The sequence below is a fragment of the Anomaloglossus baeobatrachus genome, chromosome 4, assembly GCF_048569485.1.
Source record: "Anomaloglossus baeobatrachus isolate aAnoBae1 chromosome 4, aAnoBae1.hap1, whole genome shotgun sequence".
In the NCBI taxonomy this organism is placed as follows: Eukaryota; Metazoa; Chordata; class Amphibia; order Anura; family Aromobatidae; genus Anomaloglossus; species Anomaloglossus baeobatrachus.
In genome coordinates, this window is record NC_134356.1 from 539,843,771 (window position 1) to 539,859,111 (window position 15,341).

General features: G+C 43.2%; 1 protein-coding gene across 5 annotated transcripts in view; it reads left to right on the top strand.

The window, feature by feature from the left end:
- The window catches only part of NTRK3 (neurotrophic receptor tyrosine kinase 3), a 1,080,464-nt gene that overhangs the window by 1,007,279 nt on the left and 57,844 nt on the right, over positions 1–15,341 (top strand). The gene's annotated exons all lie outside the window — the stretch shown is intronic.

Consider the following 15,341-nt stretch of genomic DNA (forward strand, 5'->3'; position numbering starts at 1 on the left):
AAACAAAAACTTTGTAGTTATTGTGGTTGTCAATTAGATCACAGAAACACAAGAGTAATACAATTTCTTCTACTTTTGCTCTTACTGAAGTAAACAGCCTAATCTGCCATAGATGTGTCATACTCAGCACATGAACACCTCCACCATGACTCACTGACCATTACACTCAAGCACAATTATTTGCTAAGTTTCAAAATGACTTATGACAAATTTAATATGTTTAGAAATTTAATTCTCCAATGTGCAATACTGACTTATACATTTACTTTAATGGTTCATATTCTGAGCGTTTTTTTATATGCAGTATATATATACTTATATACAGATATATAAATGTATACAGCTACTATTGAACTAAATAATGACTCCATTATTTTTTTTTTCGTACTTTAATGCTTAGTCATAATCAATATTTGCATTATTTCATTCATGATATCCCATCTTAGTTACATTTGTGCATTCTTCCCTTTAATTGTAGGAAGTGAGGTCATGTGATCACCAGTCTGAAACCGGTGAAGGATGTGTAATGTGCAGACAGGAAGTCAGTCTCTCACTTCCTGTGATCTGTAGAATGGCAATATCAGTGTCCACTAGAGTTGAGCGCGGTTCGCGGTTCGAGGTTCTCCAGTTCTAAGCTCGAGTGATTTTTGGGACTGTTCGAGATCGAACTAGAACTCGAGCTTTTTGCAAAAGCTCGATAGTTCTAGATACGTTCGAAAACGGTTCTAGCAGCAAAAAGCAGGGCTTTTTACAGCTACAGTGAGCAGGAGCCATCGCTGGCAGCCTGCCAGAAGCTGGTAACCAAGATAAACATCGGGTATCCAAGCAAAGCGCTTTGGTTAGTAACCCGATGTTTATCTTAGTTACGTGCAGGAAGCCCACACTTCCCCGCTCAGCTCGCTCCGCCCCCTCCTGCCCGCGGCATGTACACATACATACACATACACACACACACACACACACATACACCCCCCCCCCCCGCTCGGCTTACCTGCGGTGATGAAGTCCCGCCATCCCGACCTCAGCGCTGTCACTGTCCTCCATGGCCGCCGCTTGTCACATCACCTCTCGCTTCCGACCCGAGACTGACTAGCGGTGACGTCACGGTCCTCTCGCGATACTTGATGTGAAGGCGCCGGTCATTGACCTCAGTGACAGGGGCTGTCAGTGTGCTGGAGATCAGCGCAGGTAATGTACCTCGCTGACAGAAGCACTTGTCATGCCCTGCAGTGACCTGGGCTGACCCATTGATGTTAGCTCAGGTCACTGCACTGCTCTCCCAGCCAATGGGGAACATCCTGCTCTTCATTGACTGGGACAGTGTGGATCGTCATGGCAACCCCTTGGGTTACACCAGACCTGGATTTGTTTTTCATTCTAATAAATTGGTTAAAGAGGGAATGTTTTGGGGAGTGTTTTTTCAAATAAAAATGTGGTTGTCGTCTATTTTTTTTTATTACTGACTGAGTTGGTGATGTCGGGTATCTGATAGACGCCTGACCTCACCAACCCCAGGGCTTGATGCCAGGTGACATTACACATCTGGTATTAACCCCATATATTACCCCGTTTGCCACCGCACCAGGGCGCGGGATGAGCTGGGGCGAAGCACCAGGATTGGCGCATCTAATGGATGCGCCACTTCTGGGGCGGCTGCGGCCTGCTATTTTTAGGCTGGGGAGAGTCCAATAACCATGGACCTCCGTAGTCTGAGAATATCAGGCCCCAGCTGTCTGCTTTACCTTGGCTGGTGATCCAATTTTGGGGGACCCCTACGTGTTTTTTTTTTTAAATTATTTATTTAATTTAAAATAACAGCGTGGGGTGCCCTCAGTTTTGGATTACCAGCCAAGGTGAGGTTGCCAGCTGCGGTCTGCAGGCTGCAGCCGTCTGCTTTACCCTAGCTAGCTACAAAACTAGGGGGAACCCTACGTCATTTTTTTTTCATTTTTTGGCTAAATACAAAGCTAAGCACCCCTTAGTGCCACATGAAAGGCACCAAAGGGTGCTCCACTTTTTCTCCATTTTTTCTCCACTTTTTCTCCATTTTTTTCTCCACTTTTTCTCCACTTTTTCTCCACTTTTTCTCCACTTTTTCTCCACTTTTTCTCCATTTTTTCTCCATTTTTTCTCCACTTATTCTCCACTTATTCTCCACTTATTCTCCACTTATTCTCCACTTTTTCTCCACTTATTCTCCACTTATTCTCCACTTATTCTCCACTTTTTTCTCTACTTATTCTCCACTTATTCTCCACTTATTCTCCACTTATTCTCCACTTATTCTCCACTTTTTTCTCCACTTTTTCTCCACTTTTTCTCCACTTTTTCTCTACTTTTTCTCCACTTTTTCTCCACTTTTTCTCCATTTTTTCTCCACTTATTTTCCACTTTTTCTCCACTTATTCTCCACTTTTTCTCCACTTTTTCTCCACTTTTTCTCCACTTTTTCTCCACTTTTTTCTCCACTTATTCTCCACTTTTTCTCCACTTATTCTCCACTTTTTCTCCACTTTTTCTCCACTTGTTCTCCACTTTTTCTCCACTTTTTCTCCACTTTTTTCTCCACTTTTTCTCCATTTTTTTCTCCACTTTTTTCTCCACTTTTTCTCCATTTTTTTCTCCACTTTTTCTCCATTTTTTCTCCACTTTTTCTCCACTTATTCTCCACTTATTCTCCACTTATTCTCCACTTATTCTCCACTTTTTCTCCACTTATTCTCCACTTATTCTCCACTTATTCTCCACTTATTCTCCACTTTTTTCTCCACTTATTCTCCACTTATTCTCCACTTATTCTCCACTTATTCTCCACTTATTCTCCACTTTTTTCTCCACTTTTTCTCCACTTTTTCTCCACTTTTTCTCTACTTTTTCTCCACTTTTTCTCCACTTTTTCTCCATTTTTTCTCCACTTATTCTCCATTTATTCTCCACTTTTTCTCCACTTTTTCTCCACTTTTTCTCCACTTTTTCTCCACTTTTTTCTCCACTTTTTCTCCATTTTTTTCTCCACTTTTTCTCCACTTTTTCTCCGTTCTTTTTCTATGGTCGGTCTACCCATTAGCTCTGCCATGCATACTGTAGCTCTACACCTACTGCACATGTTACTTTATGATTGACATCTCTTTCGTACCAGAGCTGTCTAAGTCTACTCTGACCCCATATTTGTCATTACTATATTGTCCTTGTACTGTATTATGACATTTGTATCATGTGTTTCATTTCTTGCTGTGTTGCAATTTTTTTGATGCATCCCAATTGTACCTCTACATTGTTTGAGTTTATGTTATTGTTCTCTCACTCTTATGTGATACTGATTATTGTCATTTTTCAGGATTACATGCAGATAAGTCCAATCTGACGAAGGCTCAGGCCGAAACGTCATTTGTAACTTGTTTTGGACAAAAACATATATGCTTATGAAAAATTTTTTTTTCTTAATACGGACCAATAAAGAGTGATTTTGCATTACTATCCGTTGTGACTTACTGACTTAGTCTGGGAGATTTAGAGTGCCGAGGTTACTCACTAATTTTATCTATTATTATCTCTGAGCACCTATATACCAGTGAGCAGAGCTTCCTCTACAGTAGTTCTCCTGATTAGGCATGCCCTTACCTCATGAGCAGGGCATTGCAGCTTTGGTAGCAACCATTATGACATGGACTCTGCTGCTGTGGACCCGGGGAGAGTGAGTGCAGATTCATTGCACCCACACTCCTCACATGAAGGGTCCGCACTCCTAGAAAATGGGGGATACGTTCCCTGAGTGTCTCCCCCCCATATTCTAGACGGTCCAGAGTCGTCGTGGGACCCCTTTATTTTTTTTCTTACAATAAATTGGTGAAAGAGGAAATGTTTTGGGGACTGTTTTTTCAAATAAATTTCTTTTGTCGATTTTTTGTTTTTGTTAGTACTGACAGTTTATGATGTTGGGTATCTAATAGACGCCATGACATCACAAACTGCTGGGCTTGATCTCAGGTGACTTTACAGCTAGTATCAACCCGATTTATTACCCCGTTTGCCACTGCACCAGGGCACGGGATAAGCTGGGGTGAAGCGCCAGGATTGGCGCATCTAGTGGATGCGCCACGTCTGGGGTGCCTGCGGCCTGCTATTTTTAGGCTGTGAAGGCCCAATAACTATGGACCTTTTTACCCTGAGAATACCAGACCACAGCTGTCCGCTTTACCTTGGCTGGTGATCCAATTTGGGGGGGACCCTACTTTTATTGTGTAATTATTAATATTTATAAAATAATTATAAAAAAGACCCTGAGGGGACCTCCACATTGGATCCCCAACCACGGTAAAGCTGCCAGCTGTGGTTTTGAGGCTACAGCCATCTGCTTTACCCTAGCTGGCTATCAAAAATGGGGGGACCCAACGTCATTTTTTTTTTAAACTATTTTTTAAATAGAAAAAATGAATGGGCTTCCCTGTATTTTGATTGCCAACCAAGGTAACGGCAGGCAGATGGGGGTGGCAACCCATAGCTGTCTGCTTTATCTGCACTGAGAATCAAAAATACCGCGGAGCGCTACGTCATTTTTTTAAAGATTTATTTTTACAGCACTGTGATGTCCAGCAATCAAAATACAGGGAAGCCCATTTTATTTTTAGTTATTTAAATAAATAATTAAAAAAAATATATATGGGCTCCCGCTGCATTTTTTGTATTGCTAGCTAAGGGTAATCCAAGCAGGTACTGGCTGCTAACCCCCACTGCTTGGTGTTACCTTCACTGGCAATGGAAAATCCAGGGAAGCATTTTTTATTTTTTTTGCCAAAAAACTACAAAAAAAAGGACGTGAGCTTCGCCATATTTTTGTATGCTAGCCAGGTACAGCAGGCAGCCACGGGCTGCCTCCAACCCCCAGTTGCCTATTTGTACCCGGCTGGGAACCAAAAATATAGGGAAGCCCGTTTTTTTTTAATTATTTCACTTATTTCATGAAATAATTAAAAAACAAATGACGTGGGCTTCGCCCCATTTTTGTGTCCAGCCGGGTACAACTAGGCAGCTGGGGATTGGAATCCGCAGCACAGGTTAGCCCGAGGTTTCTGGGCGCCTCTACTGCGGATTTCAGTCCGCAGCCGTCCCAGAAAATGGCGCTCTCATAGAAGCGCCATCATCTGGCGCTGTATCCAACTCTTCCAACAGCCCTGGAGCCGGGTGGCTTGTTGGGTAATCATGAGTTAATACTGGCTTTGTTTTACTAGCCAGTATTAAGCCAGAGATTCTTAATGTCAGGCACGTTTGACCCGGCCATTAAGAATCTCCAATAAAGGGTTAAAAAAAACCACCACACAGAGAAAAAATATTTTAATAGAAATAAATACACAGACACATTAGAGACTCCATCTTTATTACCCCCTGTCAGCCCTCCACGATCCTGCTCTTCTGTCTTCTTTCTTTCTAGTGTAGTAGTAGTGACGATTGTAGTGAGGATGAGATTCACCAGCTCATCACTTGGGGCTGGGGAACCTCCATCCTCACTACAATCCTCACTAGTGTAGTAGTAGTGACGATTGTAGTGAGGAAGGATGAGATTCACCAGCTCATCACTTGGGGCTGGGGAACCTCCATCCTCACTACAATCATCACTACAATCGGGAAGCAGCGTGCAGCCTTCACTCCGTGAGTGATCACTGCTGGCTGTCAGCGATAACAGCGGTAACGCTGACAGACGCGTTACCATAGCAACGGTGCTCTCGGAGCCGCGGTTAGCGGTGACATCACCGCTAACTGCGTTGCTATGGCAACGGTGATCTCCGTTAATGACCGGCTGTGTCAGCCGGTCCCTAACGGAACGGGGAGTCGACCGTGTGCTAGAGCATGTCGCCGGTACACGGCGATACACAAATGTGCACCGTGTACCGGAGAGATGCACTCGCAGGTCCTACACGACGTGTCATAGTCATGTGACCAGTCTGTAGCCAATGAGATAATAGCCACGTGACTGGTCACATGGCTATTTTGACGTCACGATAGGTCCTGCATCTCTGCTGGCAGTGCCATCACCGGGAGGATTCAGCGATCATCGGATGGAATAGCGGCAGGAGACAGAGTGCAGAAGGGATCGCGAGGACCGGTAAGTGTTATGGCAATGTTTATTAACTGTTTGTGTACATTTATCATGCATTTTTATGTGTTTGTGATTGCCTCCCATTCTAGCCTATACGTTCGAGTTCGGTTCGTCGAACGTTCGACGAGGCGAACTCGAACGGGACCCCCGTTCGGCGAACCGGCCTCGAGCCGAACCGGGACCGGTTCACTCATCTCTAGTGTCCACATCCTTCCTAGCAAATTTCCGTCTCCTGCCATCTCAATCTAACTCTATCCTTAAAGGCCACTTTACACGCAGAGATAAATCTTTGGCAAATCTGTGGTTGCAGTGAAATCATGGATATATTGTTCCATTTGTACACAGCCACAAACCTAGCACTGATTGTCCACAATTTCACTGCAACCACAGATCTACCGCAGATTTATCTCTGTGTGTAAAGTGGCATTTACTGTCCTTCTGTATGTCTTCCTATGCAACTAACTATGAGTGAATAAGATGTCAAAACAATCACAATGTATAGCAAACCTTCATTTTTCAAAGCATGTAAAACTTAGCATTAAGTAGGACAACTTATAATAGCTTTATTTGCAGTTGCAATCCAAAAACATCAAATGTTTTGGTCCAAAACAGATCTTCATCAGTAACCCAAATTACCTAGAAGTATAGCAAATGATTGCATGACATAGGAGCAGTAACCACCGCTGCCATGGAGAAAATGGTGCACAATGCACAGTGTGAAAAGCCAAAATAACACTATTCTTTGTAGTGGCAACTCGCAGGTACTGTATCTCAGCTCCCAATCAGATAAATTGCAGATCTCACCAGTGAAATCCTTTTTTCTTGGTGAGGCACAGGGGGTGTCATATCTTATTGTGGGATGCACAGCCCTTTCTATCAGTCTCTGAATGTTACAATTTTATTATGTTTTACTGAATTCAGAAGAGTTTAAGAATTAACTAATTGAACTAATTAAAAAAAAATGATGACAGTCTACAACCATGGGGAAGAATAGACCTGTTTTGACCGGAATAGTGATGGGCGAATCCCCCCGATGTTCGTGTTCGGGAGACTCGGATGAAATGTTTGTAAAGTTCAAGTTCGGGTTTTGAGATAACACGAACTTGCATCCAAACCCCGAACTTGGACTTTACAGTTATCAGATTAGGCGGGGTTCTGTAAATTAAAGAAGATAGTTAATAATAAATATTGTCATTATACTTACTGGTCCCACGACACGTCCTGCAGACTCTGTCGCTCAGCTGCTTCTGCTTCTGGGTCTGATCATTAACTTCTGGGGGTATTCACTGCACTGCTTGTCACTCAGCAGTCTTCGGCTGTTTTCGGCCATATTTACGGTGACGTGAGGGTTCACCCAAGTCCATGAGCCATGGACACAATTGAACTTTGACTGTCATTGTGCGAGTCTCGCATTGGTATCACTCGGCATAGTGTACTCTCTCTTTACAGGAGTGGGTCGACTGCATGTATTTCCATGCAGCTGAGATGCTCTTGTCAGGAAAGTGTGCACCATGCTGAGTGATACCAATGCGAGACTCGCAAGGGTCATGTGCTAGTGGAATCATACCGTCAGTGTCAGCCTGATTCTTGCTCTGTAGAGACGTTTGTCTGTACAGAGCGATGAAGCAGAGCTGACATTGCTCTACCTGTGGACTACTTTGGATAAATTATTTTTTCTTAATAAGGATGGAGTCTCTAAACTTTTTTTTGTTTTATTTCTAATAAAAAAAAATTCTATGTGTTGTGTTTTTCTTTCTACTGTTTACTAGAAATTCATGGTGACCATGTTTAATTTGGCATGACACCATGAATTTCGGGCTTAGTACCAGCTGAGAATACAAAACTGGCATTAACCCCTTTACTACCCAGCGTGCCACTGCCATCAGTGCCGCTGGACAAGCCGGGTAAAGCACCTGGAAATGGCGCTAAGAAACAATGTGCCCTTTCCAGGGGCAGCTGCAGGCTGCAGAGAATCCGAGCCCCCAGCTGCCTGGTTTTACCTGACTAGCGATCAAAATATGGCGGGAGCCCACACGGTTTTTTTTATTATTATTTTTTAAAATAATTTAAAAAAAATGGGCTTTTCTATATTTTTATTGCCAGCCAAGGTAAAGCCAGGCAGATGGGGGTGACAGTCCGTAGCCTTCTGTTTTACTGTATCTGCACTGAGAACCAAATATACCATTGAGTGCTACGTCATTTTTTAAAATTATTTATTTATTTTATTCATATGTGTGAGGGACCCAACAGCCAATCTCAGATGCTGTCACGCTGAATGGGCATCTGTGATTGGCTGTTGGAGTAACCTGGAATCTGCCCATATATTCTAGATGCTAGAATGTATGGGCTGGTTTCAGGTTACTCCAGCATCCAATCATAGATGCCTACTCTGTGACAGCATCTGTGATTGTCTGTTATTTTAACAGTAAAATAAAACAACAACAGAGAAAAAAATATTTTATTACAAATAAAACAGAAGACATTTAGGACTCCATCTTTACTACCAAAAAAATCCTCCAATGTAGTCCAAAGGCGGGAGAGCATCTTCAGCTCTGATATATCTGTGAAAGAAGACACTCACAGCTGAAGCCTGTATATGACTCCTGTGAGTCTTACATCGGTATCACCCATCATGGCGCACACTCTCCTGACAGGAGCACCTCAGCTGCATGGAAATACATGCAATTTACCCGCTCCTGTAAAGAGAGTGTGCGCCGTGTCGGGTGATACCAATGCAAGACTCGCACAGTGACAGTCAAAGTTCAATTGAGTCCATGGCTCATGGACTTGGGTAAACACTGACGTCACCGCGAACATGGTGAAAAAAGCCGAAAACTGCCGACGAGCAGTGCAGTGAATACCACCGGAAGTTAATGATCGGACCCGGAAGCAGAAGCAGGCGGGAGACAGAGTCTGAAGGATGCGTCGCGGCACCTGTAAGTATAATTATAATGTTTTTTACTAATGTGCTTTTTTTTACAGCCCCTGGACCCGAACTGTAACACAAGTTTCCCAGGAAAACTCGTGTTTGGGATCGTGTGCACGAACAATAGGTTTTTGGTGCAGATCCTGAACTTTTTATTTCGGGTTCATCCATCACTAGACAGGAGAGACCAAGTAGAAGAATCTTGTCAATCTCTTAGACTATACAGCAGCCATGGTAAAAGCTTTCACAAATGCAACTCATGGGATAATGCATGAAAATGCAGCAGAAAAGCATCAATGCAACAGAAAAGCTCAATTAACCAACAAACAATGTTCATTGTTTTCGGTGTAAATTAGGACCATAAGAGATCTACGCCAAGACATAATTAAAAACAAAAACTAGCGTACCATGATCCTCAATAAAAAAAACATATCTTTATTAAATTACATCAAAATGAAAAAGTATACTGCTACAAAGAGGTGGGAGGGACCCAACACTGTGGTAACAACAATAAGAAAAGGGGGATCAGTCCACAGCAATGTCACGGCAATAACATAATCACAGTGTAATGACAAAACAGTGGTGCAGTTCAGCAATATGAAAACTTGGAGAATATAGTACATAGATAGATAGTGTAGTAGGCATGGAGCTGTAAATTATATATATACACATTTGTATAAAAATGTAAATGGTTGACTAGTAAATTCACACCACATTTTGTTCGTGCATTAAACTAAAAAACGTTTTTTTTCTAAGTTGCATCTGTATTCTGTGGTTAGCAGTTTCCTAAAGAATAACTCATTTTACATAGTACCTGTATGATGATAATAATAGCAATAGTAATACTTACTGTTATGGCCTACTTCTGTCCCCACAATGCCCTTTCCAGGTCTTCTCCCTAGCTCCATCTCTCTTATTCCCTTCTTTCAAGGTCCACACCATCAGGTTCTTGCATCCTCTCTCCCTCAGAGTAGCGATTGTATACCATCCCCCAGGGTCACCCACACAGCTCCTTCACCATTTTTCTGCCTGGCTGCACTTCATGTCCTCAAAATTACCAACCATTATCCTGGGAGACTTCAACATCCCCATGAACAGCCCCACCTCCCCATCTGCATCCCACCTTCTATCTCTAACTGCTTCTTTTGGCCGCTCACAGCTCTCAACCTTTGAGACACAAAACGATGGTGACACCCTTTACTTGCTCTTTGTCCACCTCTGGTCTATCTCTCACTTTGATAACTTACCTATTCCTCTCTCTGATCACAACATCCTCTTCCTCATGCTCACAAATCCTCACCCACACCAGCACACTCCCATTTATCACACATTCTGAAATCTACAGGCCATTGACACTCAAACACTGAAAGACCCTCTACACTCATCAGTGTCCCCAATCTTCTCTTTTTCCTGTCCATGTCTTGCTGGGAATAACTCTAATGACACTCTCAGAAGCACAGTGGCCCGAGTAGTGCCCCTCAACCTCAGTGTTACGGATGAACCAACTGATATGGTAAAAGGTGTGAGTAAACCGATATCAGTGGTCAGGGTCCACCGTGCAGTGGTGGTAAACTGCAGCTGATAGCTTAAGGCTGTACTGATATTCAACAAAAACTCAAAAGTAAATAGGCACCTGTGTTAAAGGTCACACAAGTGTTAGCGCAGTTTTACAAAGACTCTATGTAAGTAAAAAGAACCTTCATGTACAGTCTCTGCGTTCTAAACCACACAGAAGCTGAAGTATAGGTTATAGGTTAATGGGACCCTGTTGCTTAACAGGACCTGACAAGGGAATTAATATAATAAGAACTGGGCCTGTTTACTCACAGGACCAGAATGGGTGCTATGCTCTCCTGTGACTTCCCAAAAGTAGATATATACAGCATACACACCATGGATAGGGATATATATGCAGAACACTACCCGTATTCTGCTAGTATACGCACTGGATAAATGCAAAGGTGATCGCGTAGGGTATTGCTCCTATATCGGGTTGTAATAGGGTATCTCCGGTTAACCACCGGTCCCTTAGAGGCACAACCCTGATACCTCTGGAGCCCAGCCTAGCTGGCTTCTAACCCTAACTCGGTCTAGATGTGATCGCAACTCCTCACCCTAACCTGCCTGCTGACCCTCAATCAGTCTGGTAGGACTTTTCCGCGTATCCCTATCTAAGGTAGCTGTGTATTGCTGTATGTACAATGATGGGTGCGCTCCTCCATGTGGGCGTCAGGGCTATTTATCACTTCTGTACCGCCCACAAGATGGAGGAACCACGTGCAGTCAGCCCCTTTGGCCAATGAGAGCCTTACATGTCACTGATGACGTCACCATTGCTAATAGAATCTTGCCACATCATTGATGTTGTCACCACGGCCAATAGAAACTTGCCACATCACTGATATCATAGCAGCCAATAGAAATTTTTCAGGTCACTGATAATGTCACTGTGGCCAATAGAGACTTGCCAGGTCACTAATGATGTCATTGCAGCCAATAGAAACTTTCCACATCACTGACATGCTCAGATAATAGCAAAAGGCCCATAGGAGTCCCACACAGGCTCAGTAGGCTCTTTTTGACATTTAGTGTCAAAATTCCAAAATGTCCTGGTCACCATCCGTGGCTCAGGAGACCGGGCCGTGCGACCTTGGGCATGGGGAGGAACAGATCCAGAAGACAAACGAGGAGCCCCCGTACCCCAGTTTGTGATACTCAAAACCTCCAAACACAGAGTAAAACAGCCTTGGCTCACATTGCAAACTTTATTTTTGCAGCGATGCTCTAGGAGTGCCGAACACCTATGGGGGAATATTCACACACCAAAAAACTTTAGCCACTATAAATTAATGTTAAGAACCTATACCTCTGCCCTTCACCTCACTAAACAGACCTACTTGACCACTTTGATCTTCTCCCTATCAAACAATCTAAAAAAGCCATTTGATACCTTTCACTCCATCCTCAGTCCTAAAGTGCAACCCCCTATCAGTGACCTTTGTGATAATGATCTGGCCTTCTATTTAACAGAGAAAATAGAAAATATCCAGCAGGAAATTGGCTCCTGGCCACCAAGTGCTGTGATTGCAATCCCTATCCACATTCCGTCTGGCTCACTCTCCTCATTTGACCCAGTAACAGAAGTAGAAATCTCCTGGCTCCTCAATTCTTCTTGTGCTATCACTTGTATTACTAACCCCTTTCCCTCATACCTAATTTTGTCTCTCTGTCTGGTTATCACTATCCACCTGTGTAAAATCTTCAATCTCTCTCCCTTCTGGTATTTCACCCTCCTTCTTCAAAAATTCCATTATTACTCCATTATTAAAAAAACTTTCCCTTTATCCATCCTGCACAAAAACTACGCACTAATTTCCAATCTCCCCTTCATCTATAAACTCTTTGAGCGTCTCGTCTATTGCCGCCTTCCCCTTACCTTTCGACTCACTCTCTTCTAGATCCCTAACAGTCTGACTTCGCCCCCTATATGCTACAGAAACTGCTCTTATCAAAGTGACCAATGACCTCTTCACTGCTAATTCTTCTTGACCTCTCTGCAGCTTTTGACACTGTTGGCCACGATCTCCTACGCTCTATGTTCCACTCAATCGGCCTAAAGGACACTACTCTCTCCTGGTTCTCTTCCTATGTTTCTGATCGCTCTTTCAGTGTATTATTTGCTAGCTCCATATCTTCTTTTCCTCTCACACTCTCTCTACACTGCTTCAATTGGACAGACCATCAGCAAATTTGGCTTCCAGTACCATCTTTATGCTGATGACATGCACCTCCTCCCCCAACCTCACCTACACTGTACTACAGAACATCAGTGACTGTCTGTCCGCAGTTTTCAACATCATGTCTGCTCTCTATTTGAAACTTAACCTTTGCAAAACTGAACTTCTTCTACTACCTCTGTCTTCTAACTTCCCTAAACCTGCCATCTCCTTCTCATCTCCTACTCTACACATTCTCTATGCTTCGCGAATAAACTTCGACTTTTATCCACACTAATCTGAACTTCTCACTCCTGGCTCCAAGACTTCTCCCGAACTGCACCAATCCTCTGGGTTTGTTTGGCCCCTTGCCCGCTCCTGCACTCCCCTCTCCCCCACATGTTGTAATTCACATGCTTTGAATAAAGCTGAAAAACCTCATGGTGAGATGCCACCTTCTTCCTTTACTTCAATCCTCTGGAATGCTCTCCCCCAAGAAGTAGGTTGATCCACAACTTACACTGCTTCAGATGCTCACTAAAAACACATCTTTTTACGGTGGCCTATCACCCTCCCTAATCAAAGTCAATTCAGATATATATTCCTTCCACTATTGCTCAGAACATAATTCTTTCTTAAACTACACTGCACCCAAAAGCATTACACATTTTAATTATTGTAATTTCTGTAAGTTTTACTTATGATTGCTTGTATATCAACCTCTAAATTGTAAAGGGCTACGGACTATGTTGGTGCTATAGAAATACAGATTATTATACTATTTGGTTTGCCCAATGTATTTATTAAAACTGCAGTTCTACACATTTTTTATTGCCCCTATATCCTAGGTAATGTTTATTTCCATTGTGATGATTTCTACACTGCTTAAAAAATTAAAGGGAACACTCAAATAACACATCCTAGATCTGAAGGAATGAAATATTCTCATTGAATACTTTGTTCTGTACAAAGTTGAATGTGCTGATAACAAAATCACATGAAAATCATCAATGGAAATTAAATGTTTTAACCAATGGATGCCTAGATTTGAAGACACACACAAAATTAAAGTGTAAACAAGGAAAAATGACAATCAAAACAAGACAAAACAAGAGAAAATGAAAGTGGAAACAAATCAAAATGAGGCTCAGTATTGTGTGTGGCCTCCACGTGCCTGTATGACCTCCCTACAATTCCTGGGCATGCTCCTGATGAGGTTGCAGATGGTCTCCTGAGAGATCTCCTCTCAGACCTGGACTAAAGCATCCGCCAATTCCTAGACAGTCTGTGGTGCAATGTGGCATTGTTGGATAGATCGAGACATGCTGTCCCAGATGTGCTCAATCAGATTCAGGTCTGGGGAACAGGTGGGCCAGTCTAGAGCTTTTATCTTGCAGGAACTGCTGACACACTACTGCCACATGAGGTCTGGCATTGTCTTGCATTAGAAGGAACCAGGGCCAACTGCAACAGCATATGGTCTCATCTCGGTACCTAATGGCAGTCAGGCTACCTCTGGCGAGCACATGGAGGGCTGTGCGGTCCTCCAAAGAAATGCCACCTCACACCATTACTGACCCACTGCCAAACCGGTCATTCTAAAGGATGCTGCAGGCAGCAGATCACTCTCCACAGCATCTCCAGACTGTCTCGTCTGTTACATGTGCTCAGTGTGAACCTGCTTTCATCTGTGATGAGCACAGGGTGCCAGTAGCTAATTTGCCAATCCTGGTGTTCTGTGGCAAATGCCAAACATCCTGCACAGTGTTGGGCAGTGAGCACAACCCCCATCTATGGACGTCGGGCCCTCAGTCAGTTTCTAATCGTTTGTGCAGACAAATGCACATTTGTGGCCTGCTGGAGGTCATTTTGCAGGGCTCTGTCAATGCTCCTCTTGTTCCTCCTTGCACAAAAGTGGAGGTAGCGGTCCTGCTGCTTGGTTGTTGCCCTCCTACGGCCCCCTCCACATCTCCTGGTGCACTGGCCTGTCTTTTAGTAGTGCCTCCATCCTCTGGACACTACGCTGACAGACACAGCAAACCTTTTTCCCACAGCTCGCATTGATGTGCCATCCTGGATGGGCTGCATTACCTGTACCACTTATGTGGGTTGTAGGGTCCATCTCATGCTACCATGAGTGTGAAAGCAGAATCAACATTCAAAAGTGACCAAAACATCAGCCAGAAAGCATTGGTACTGAGATATGGTCTGTGGTCCCCACCTGCAGAAACACTGCTTTATTGCGTGTGTCTGGATAATTGCCAATAATTTCCATCTGATGTCTATTCCATTTACACAACAGCATGTGAAATTGATTGTCAATCAGTGCTGCTTCCTCAGTGGACAGTTTGATTTCACAGAAGTTTGATTGACTTGGAGTTATATTCGGTTGGTTAAGTGTTCCCTTTAATTTTTAGAGCAGTGTATATCACTTATATGCAGATTTAGATTTCTCATTCTTATGTGCATACCATAAATATTTTGGCTGCAGCTGAAAAAGGGCCTACCACCATAATTAAGAAGCACACACATTTTTCTTTTCATTCAACATTATTGCTAGATTATGATTTATTAGATAAATGACTGAATCTAAAGTAAGGTGGTT